This window comes from Dermacentor andersoni, chromosome 8 (genome assembly GCF_023375885.2).
Source record: "Dermacentor andersoni chromosome 8, qqDerAnde1_hic_scaffold, whole genome shotgun sequence".
NCBI lineage: Eukaryota > Metazoa > Arthropoda > Arachnida > Ixodida > Ixodidae > Dermacentor > Dermacentor andersoni.
This window is the reverse complement of record NC_092821.1, coordinates 137,045,883-137,056,088: the sequence shown is the minus strand read 5'-3', so window position 1 is coordinate 137,056,088 and position 10,206 is coordinate 137,045,883. Positions and strand designations below refer to the sequence as shown.

Genomic DNA, 10,206 nt, shown 5'->3' with positions numbered 1-10,206 from the left:
TAGCCTACTTATGGCAAAGCTGCACCGTTTCAGCGAGGGCTTTCCTACGTAACCGAAATAACATAGCTCATTCATGAAGTCTGCTGTTCACTGGGCAGTGGCGCCTGTGTTGATTTTGTAATTGCAGATTTTAGAAAGTCGTCAGACGTAGTAGATTACAAGTTACATATTCACCAAATACGTTGCTTTATTATCAGTGAATAAGTTGTCGCTTCGATTCCGGAATGCCAGACTGACACTTATGCTTTAAATTATTTCTATATGTAAAAATATATCTAATTCTATAACGTTGTCTACGTTCCCTTACTTTTATTTCAAGATTGTGTTTCTGAAATGTTCGTGTTAGAGTCTTTATGAGTGTTATTTAAGGTATATCTGCATTTGGCTTTGTACATTTGCTGCGCTCTTGAGGATGACATGTTCCGAATGGGCACTCTTCTAATTTTACAGTACATTTTGAGACAATTTTGGAAATCGCCTCGGATAAATTAAAATCTAGAGACGCATTGTTTTTTTTTTATCTGACATGGTATCGAAGCGCCGACATTTGTCTCCTAATTGAAAATTGTATGGTAACATGTATCGGACATTGAATACAATTATGACGCAGCGTGTTTCGTTTCTCAAGTGCTATACATCATTTTTTTTTTATTTTTCACCGCTCGCTTCGCGGTCCTTGGCTCGTTCTCTGAGCAAGAAAAGTCAAGCTCACTGGCTGCCGTCCTTGCCTAAACGGCATGTTAACTTCGGCAGTTGCGCTTTTGCCTTTTTGTTGCTCAGCTTTTCCTTTTAGAAACAGCGTACAACAGAAAATCAAGGCTAAAGCAAATAACACAACGCCGTCTGCTGCCTACATAACAAGGCGACTGTGCCCATTAGCACTCCCGTTACGCTAGCTTCACGCTCGACTGCACACCGCCAAGAATTCGTCCAACCCAGACAGGGTTTGAGAAAACCGCAGCTGCTACGCCGCTAAGAAAGTTTCAGAAAGGTATCACTGTCCTACGTGCTTTTCCAACAAAAGAAATAGAAAGAAAGGAACAGAGAGGGAGAAACGAACTTGTTTGCGTCTGGGCCTTCTCCAAAGTCGCCGCGTGAATCCCAGCAGGGTGGCGAGTCTTCTCTAATGAGTTACAAACAAACGTGAAGAACAAAGGAAAAAAAATTCTGCACTGTTGCTTTGTGACACGTTATGGAGGCTTCGTTAGCTGCATGCTTCTCAGCCAATATAAAAGAGTTAGAGCCGACGTGTGCACTAGTCATTGCGCATTCGTGACAAGCAAGGACTGAGCACTCAAAATGCGCACTCTTGTGGCTTCGCTATGTGTTTTCGCGGTGTTTAGTGCCGTCTGCTGCGACGTCCAAGAGCGCGGTCACACCTACAGGACCAGAAATGTGACTGTCGAAGATGGTATGTATCGTTCCAGCTGTTCATTTGCTCGGTTTACCATTTCGTATTATTATGTTATTATAGTTATTAAACAAAACAAGGCCGGGAGGTTGCCTCATGAGATTGGCTGTTGTGGGAGCGTATCAGCACATTTACTCTCTAAGGAGCAATTATTTTGGGCACCCGTGGCACTGGCACGACTGATCCGGATCACAATGTTTCAAGCTGCTTTTTACACAAGCTGTAAAAATGTTGACACTCTTAATGGGGTTTTGTTGTCACAGTAGTAACACCCCTACCGTTTGGGCCTTACAAAATTTATAGAGGCCAACAACGGAGCTCTTACTAGACGTGCGATGACAAAAGACCTTCATTCTTTCTGACATTCTTGGGCCCACAGAAATATCCAGCAAGAAAATTTTCCAGGGAGAGATAGGAAACTCTCCTGTCAGATATTTCTTGGCGCCCAAGGCTGTTAGGATGATTACATAGTTTTCAATTACATATTTTGTCATCGCACGTGTGGTTAAAGCTCCGTTGTCCTCCTCTAAAATTGTTGTAAGGCCCTAACAGTTAGGATGTTACCAGTACGACAACATAACTCTTTTATGTGTGCAAACATTTTTAGAGTGCAGCGACAACCACCTCGTCCCAACAAAGTGGAAAGAACGTATTTTGATGGCGTAATTGTTTACGCGGCACTTCACTTACACAGTGTGTGGTTACATTGTGAAGTGAAAACCCACAAACGATACAACAGCGATACAAGGAGAAGGAAAACGCAAGTGTTTAGTTAGAAAATATATTTTTGTCACTCATAAAATACTACTTGTGCGAATACGGCTTCTAGTTCTCGTCTACTCATGCGCTTTCAAATATAGTAACAACAGGTAACGCGTTTATTAGCATGATGCACGGCCATGACGAGCACATTTTCTGTACGTCTCAGGAGCCTGCGTCTTTGAGCGCAACGTGATACCGGATGGTGAAACTAAGGCGCTCAACAGCCCCTGCGTCCTTTCCACCTGCTACGCTGCGGCCCGGGAAGTGAATTCGACGCTGTGAGTATGGGAATTCAATGTCACAAATCTGCTGTACATGTAGAAGATCCTAACAGCATAGCTACTTTTGAAATTTGAGGACAGAGTGAAGGAAACCCATAGAGCACGCTGCACAGGATTTCCTTGAACAGTGAAGACGTCGATTGCGCACCGAGACTCACTAGCTTCCTTGACGGCGTTTCTTCTTTCATTTTCATTCTCCTTCACCGATTTTTTTATTAAACACTACCCCTTGCATTGTCTTAGTTCATTTCTTTATAAGTGCCAGGTTCTAAGAGCGCATGAATGCATTCATTGTAGATGTTGTTTTCGTCGTTTTTACAATACATAAGATTCAGCGCCTGCAAATTGCACGTTGGGCTATGAGAGACGCTGTCGAGGAGGGCTCCGTAATGATTTTGGATAAATTGGGGTTTCGAGTCGTGTGCCTATATATGTAACAACACGAGCGTATCAGCATTTCGCTCCCGTCAATGCACGGGCACCGCTTCAGGGAGCCGAACCCTCGACTATGTATTCAGCTAGAGAATTTGACAACCATGCAATGAGTCACTATGGCAAGTGCATTCCGTCATCGACATATTTACTGTGTTTATCGTTATGTTCTGATGATATAATGTGGTAATGTGTTGAGCGTGGTCTTTTAAATTTTTTATAGGTACGTAATTAGCGCTTTTTGGAGAATGCAACGTTTAATAGGCTTGAATGCTCTCGTAGTCTGTGCACTAAAGTGTGCAAATGTTCACCTTTTCTTTTTATTTTTTGTTTCATTCACTAACTCTATTGCTTCCACGAAAGGCCTTTAGGCACTTTCAAGCTGTTCACAACCTCTCGCATGAAAGATGCTCACCAAATTGTCGGAAATAAACCTTCGAAGTAACGAATAACGATAGATACCAAGGACGATCCCAACGTTAGCCGAACTGAAAAGAAATCTCACCTGATGTCATTTGCACATGTTTATACATAATACGTGCTGACGCGCGTTCCAAAGGAGCAGAATGAAGTTTTACCATGCCATACCATATGGGTGAATGCTGCCTAACGGTGAATAGTTCGCTAAAACAGAAATAATTAGTTCCTCTCCCTACTTTCACTTATATCATTTGTGCGTTGACGATACGAAAGAAGCAGGTCAAGGTAACCACCACTGCGGAAAACGCGCAAAATGCTACTTTTACCGAAAGGCAGCATTGTTGTAGCCAGCATACCTCTAAATACTTTATGGGTACTTATGCACCGGCCTTTTCTCTATACTCGAAAATCAAAGCTGGCCTTACACTCTTCCCTGGCACGAGCGTACTACTCCGAAATCTCATTTTTCTGGCAGCGGCAAATCTCCCATTTACTGGCATGCATAGATCTAGCCCGATTGCGCCTTGTTCGATTGCGCAGGCCAGAGACCACAAGCGACTGCGATTCCCCATTGCGCTCGCGAGTAAAGAAACGCAGCAGGCTCTGACAATAGTTCTTTTCCCAACGGACAATATGTAATATGCTGCATTGCATATCGAATTTCGCGATCGTAGAGCATAGATAACGAATGGCGCTAAGGGCACACTATGATATTGTCACCGGAAGGATTTGCACAGCGCGTGCTTCGTATTCCATAGTGATTGCAAGTGCAATCATTTCGTCATACCAAAATCAAACGCATTTGCGAGATTAACAAAAGAGAGTGTTTTAGGTATCCAATCGAGTAGCCATTGTTTTTTCACTTACTGTAATTTATGCAGTTCTTATATAAAAAACGTGATAATATAATTTATGCATCCATACCCTTCAGTACGCGCATTGAATTCATCAACTTAAATTCGTGCAGCTTGCAAATAGCAAGCAACTGAGATGGTGACCGCGAGTTTTAAATTCGTTGACCCAGTAAGGCAAGAATTAGCGCACGACAGCGTGTGCATGCAGTTTCGTGGTATTCTGCGAGAACTAAAGTAAATGCCACATTTACAATTACACAGCAACACACTTTGTTTCGGTCACGCTATAATGACTGCCAAGAAACTCCTACAATGTTTTACAGATATCGAATAAGGCTGTAGCCTGAAATTGAGAGGCCTCGATTGATAGGCCCGCAAACTACTACGCGAAATATTTACTGCATCGAAAGCTTGCTCAGGAAGTTCCCCATCTGTGTGAGCAAGCAATGTGTATTGCTCTTTGCAGTGTTGCGTGGGTGCTGTAGGCTTGATTGAGTACATCATGCTAACTTCGCTGAAAGAAACTATTTGATATGAACTATGTAATCCTTGTGTTTTGGCATGAAATTACTGATAACCTTACTTAGCCTCTATTGCTATGCCTTGGTAACTTGTGAATTTCAAACATACGGTTATCAAATCTCGTTCTATTTGTATTTCACGAACGTTGTTCCTTTCGTATTTAATACGTCATTAAAATGAGGCGAAACGAATACTTGAAATGCTTACGAAGCCACTCATCACAATAGAGCCGCTGAAAGACCTCGTACGTGCTTTTCCAGCTGCCCGAACATTGGAGTCGAGCAGGGCTGCAGGGTGGAGTGGACCCCCGTCGGAGAGTATCCCAACTGCTGCCCGAAGCATGTGTGCCCCACCACCTCTTAAATGGCCTCAAGTGTGGAAAAAACACTGAAGCATCCTATTGCCTTTGTAGATTGGACGGTATCATCGGCAAGTAGGACTCGTTGAATTGTGACAAGAAACGTGCCCAAAAGAGACTGACTTGATGTTGAATGTAAGCCATAATAAACTATTAATAATTCTTCGTATTTTCTATGTTCGAATACGGTGACTTGCTAAACGGAAATACGTATACAGGCATACTAGCGTGAGTGGTCTGGCCTAGGTTTGGAAACAATCTTTGATGAGCAGTGATCGTTGCTCCACTTCCCAAGTTTCTGATTCCAACTATGCTTCAGACCTTGAAAACGCTTCGTTATAATTCTGAATTATGGGGTTTCACCAGCCAAAATAACGATCTGATTATAGGATTCTTCAACGGCACCTAAATCAAAGTACACGGGTGTTTTCGCATTTCGCCCCCATTGTTCATTTTAATTCTGGATTTGTACGCGCATTTGAAGTCCTTCATGCGTACCTGGTACTATTCCTACGCCAAGCTTCCCATCTGCAGTGTAGTGTAGCAAGCCATAACAAGGTACCAGCACTTCTGCACGTTCTTTCCCTCTGTTTTACTCAAATTGCACAAACACAGTGGATCCTTAACGAAACTGACCAATGAGATGCGGACCGAAAGAAGTATCGCATCAATAGTTCATAAACATTATAATGCTGAAAATCATGGTATACATTGTAGGGAGTGTAAAGATAATAGAGAATAAAACAAGATCAATAAAATCTAAAAGTCAAACACATGTAAGTAGCCAAAGGGCTTGGTAAAACGGTAGAGGCTCGTTGAGATCGCTATTTGGCGTTTAAATGAGCCACCAGACTGGTGCCACCACACAGACAAGATGATTTGTCATCTTCAAACGTGCAATCATTGAGTTTACGTCAAATCTCCGTGATGGAACGCTGGGTGCAGTCCGATGCTTGACTTCATTATCCACTGTTTATAACCAACAGAATTTTCAATAATGCAATAGAACACCACTATCTATTAAGAGATAAAGATGTCACCACTTCCTCTGTCGATATGGCTCATAAAACAAACCAAGCTTTATTTTAATGCGTTACCACTCGTAAAATCCATGATCTCACTGATGCTACAGTGCTCAGTGAATAAAAAAAGCGCATGGCTGCCGACAATATCTCCGCTACCAGTGGGCTCTGGGGGAAACTGAGCTGGCGCATTTTTGCAACATGATGAAAGCAAAAACCTTTGTGACAAACTGTGACTGCATTTGACCCTCCAGCGCTCACCGAGTGCATGCTGTAGGGTTATGCACGCAGGGTCAGGTTATGGAGGCCAGCGCAAGAAGCACCGGCCGCCATGCGCTCTAAATTTCTAATTTAGAGCGCATGGCGGTTGTCTTGGTAGTTGGTACTTGTAAAGCAACAGAGATTATAGCGCCGAAAGGAAACCGCTGAAATGAAAGCGCTTGTCCTGTTTCATGTCCTTGCTTAAATTTCCTGTGATGATGTGTTTGGTGCTAATATGTTTACTGCTTCGTTGCCATGATGTCACAGCGAGCGGGTGTAGGAACTTCGAAACAAGCGTCGCCATCCGTCTTTCCTTTCTGCGTCGTTTCTTTCTTCCAAGGCCTCATCTCAAGGGAAGAGCGGCTTTTTTTTTTTGTTAGCGTACAATGGTCTCTTAGTTTTAGAGGTGAAATTATTTTTCTTAATTAGTGTGCCCCTCAACAGAACTTTTTTCCTATATATGCAAGGCGGCTAACAGCTTGCCGAAGCATATAATGTGCGAAGTGGTAAGACTTGCCTTTTAGGACAAATCATGAATTTCACGCGTTGAAAATCCGTGCTCCGACCGCCACATTCGCAAACTAAACGTTACATATTGTGATAAGGCTACTTACGAAAGAACGAGCAAACTACCTGTATTAGTGCAAGGAAAGAACAAGCTGCGTTTCAAAAACGCAAGTTAACGCGCCGTAAGTGTATATTATGAATGGCGCCCTTCACTCGTCAATGGTCTTAACTGGGGGGAGGCTACAGAAATTCTATCTACGAAACATTTATTTTGACATGATATAAACTAATTGCAAAACAGCAATAATGGCATGCACGCAAGCATCCGTACACGGATATTGTACAAATGCTTGATATAACCTGGTAAGGCGCTTGTCGTTTTTGGTGAATCCACCGTATGCTTTTGGCAACGCTTGCCCAACCCGTCTAAACCAGTCGACGCCGCGCATGCTTTTATGATGACATCTCGTGCTTGCTTTTGTCCGCGTTCTCTTTTTTTTCCTTCCTCCGTATTGTTTGCCTTGTTATTATTTCGGTACAGACGCCGGCTTTTCTCCCTCAATTGGTACTTTGTTGCTTTCCCATTAAATATGGTAGGCCACCTTAATCTTTGACTTAGGTGTCTCTTAGTCGCACCCGCACCTCGGCGTTAGTGTTCTTTAGGTTGAGCTAGCGAAAGTCTTTCCCCTGGCACAACACACGGGCGAGGAGCTGGAGACGGCGAGGAGGAAGCGCAGCGCACGTCAACTGGCGGGGCGTAGCCCTTAGCGAGCGGCCCACGAAGCGCACCTTACGCGCCCTCACCGGTGCTGACGTCAGAGCATGAAGCAAGCGCGCGCGCGTCCTGAGCTGTTCCGAACAAGCGAGCAGGTGAGAGCCGGGAGAGGAGGAGCGAGAGAAAAGGGAGTGACATTACATCCCATCTGCTGGGCGGATGTTCTGTTTTTGCCAGCCAACTGTTTTTCAATAATTTGTCGGTTAAATATCATGCCACCTTCTTGTGTGTAACGTCTTCAGTGATGTCGTTACTACCGCATTCTGCTTCCGGGTATCCAAATATTTCGCAAGTCATGCTCACGTGGTAGGTCTCTAAAGCCTACGATTCTGAGCGCTCGTGTTCGGTAATACTCGTGTTCGGTTATACTCTGATCTCAAATGTATAACGAAACCCATGAAATTTGTTCTGTGCAATTTGTTTTCTATTTCTTTTTTGATTTATTTTGAATTTCATCCCCGGTCGTCTCAGGAGGTGAACTGGAAGTACTGCGAAGAGACAAGAGTTTTTACTGGATGCTCATGCCACTGAAAATGCATCAGATCTAACGAGTGGGAATCTGCATACAGCGAAGCTTTGTGATCGTGCATAAAGATTCGAAGCATGAGTTTGTGTTTATTGAATGTTTGCAGAAAGTGACCTGGAAGGCTTTAATGAGGCATTGTAGAGAGACTAATGCTATGCCACTGCTACTACCGCGGATGTGCGAAGGCGAGATTTCTGGTTCTTTATTTTTCTTTCCGCTGCACGGCCGGCGCCGCGGTGATAATAACGATGATTTATTGACATTCCCTTTGAAAAGGGGCGAGGAAAGATTGCCACCTAGCCTGCTAGATGCGGAGGCGCGGAAGCTAGCGTCATCTGGCGGTTGTGCTAGAAACCCAATGGCGCGCACTGCAGCCGTCGGCCGCTGTGATTGATTGGCCTATTCGGCAAGAAAACAGGCAGGCTGAAGCACCCGTTGTCACAAAGCCCGGCGAGGTACGCAAAGGAAAGGTGCGCGTTTAAAGAGAACAATCGCATACGAATAAGGTTTCTTCACATCTTCTATCTTGGTGTCACGCAACAACTCGAGATCTGCGACGCACAATCAAAGCAACCTCATGACGATGCACTCGGCTGCATGTTGAATAGCCCTTGCTGTCAGAGTATTGCGTCCTGCAGTTGTCTTTGTGTTTCCCCTGCAGAGTAGCATGTAAGCCAAAATACGCTGGCTAAGCACTGAATTTTCAATGAAGAGCTCTCGCTCTCTCTTTCTCTCTTTGTGTTGTGTCATCCAGCATCAGACGCACAGCCAAAGCACAGCTAATCTTTTTTTCTTGTCCCATAAAAACAGGTGTACATCTGCTGTGCCTTTACACTGCCTTCGTTGCCACGTGAATATTTTTCACAATAGCTAAGCGAACTTATCCAAGATTGGCTACTTGGCTTCTTCATGAAAAAAAAAGTAAAAAGATAGAGAGAGAACACGGCATCAATTTAAAGCATGGCGAATGAATGCACAAAGCACGGGACCGAGACCTACGGCTTGGTGAAGTTCATACGCAGCTCGAAACGTAGATGTTTCTTTGTGTGTGTCAGTGTGAGTGCCATGGGCGATACAGAAAAGCCCTACGCACTTAGCTTAGTGTTCGACATTTTCAAACGTAAGTGTGGAGGACAAACTAGGTTACATTCGTGCCTCCGCATTACACCTTACACTTCAAACACTTCGCCGCAGAAAAAAAAAAAAATACGAATCCTCCTTGCTCACCATGCAGCTCAAACATTCAAATCTGCTTACAATATGGCGCAGCGCTTGTGTGGCTTACCTATAAGGGGACGTGGTGCACTTAATATAGCAGATTTTCCATTATATTATGCGCAGTGGTGTTTTGGCTTTCCAACTTCAAGGTGATCATGCACATCCACCACGCGTTAAAACAAATTCTACATTCAAAACAGCCCCAAATGAAACTGCACATGTTGAGTCGCGGTAGAGGAAAAAAGTTGCTCTTAGAAATACTGTAGACAAAAGGCACACATACATACCAAGGAAAGAAAACACTGTTTCAATACGTCGGAAATACTTGTAGAATACATGTCCACGTCCTAGATTTTCCGACATGCGCTTAATTACACACAAGCGTTGAATATTATTCGAACTAAGTCTTGCGCAGTTTTCAGCGGTATCCACTTTATATTTTGGAAATGTGCTAGGATCATTATCTTCTCTCGAAGAAGAAGTAAGCCTTATCCATTGTGAATTCATTTTCTTGCATCGCATTTAATTTGTTTTCTCAAATTCAGTAGCGAAATTTATTATTTGCAGGTATTCAGTGGACCTTATCCACCTCAGTATTGCCAATGCCGCAGAGTGAGCATGAGCAACACGTATCATATAAGAACAATAGGTGCTTGGGAAACGTGATTGTTTCCTTCTGTCGCCGATCTCGGGGGCGTGCGTTCTGGAGATGGAAATGAGTGACGCCGAGTGGTCCAGCACAAAGGCTTTTATCGCGCATGAAAAACATACACAACACACCCTGAATACAAGAAAACCGCAAAAATAGAAACCACCGCAAACCAACAAATACAACCCCAACAATACTAATCTCGCCC

The 10,206-nt window shown here is 43.7% G+C and overlaps 1 non-coding gene across 1 annotated transcript; it reads left to right on the top strand.

Moving 5' to 3' along the window:
• The first annotated feature begins 1,262 nt into the window (after positions 1-1,262).
• LOC126525801 (uncharacterized) lies at positions 1,263-5,209 on the top strand. The gene is made up of 3 exons (XR_011889957.1): positions 1,263-1,411; positions 2,340-2,451; positions 4,943-5,209. It is a non-coding gene; the product is annotated as an uncharacterized protein (transcript).
• Positions 5,210-10,206: the final 4,997 nt, after the last annotated feature.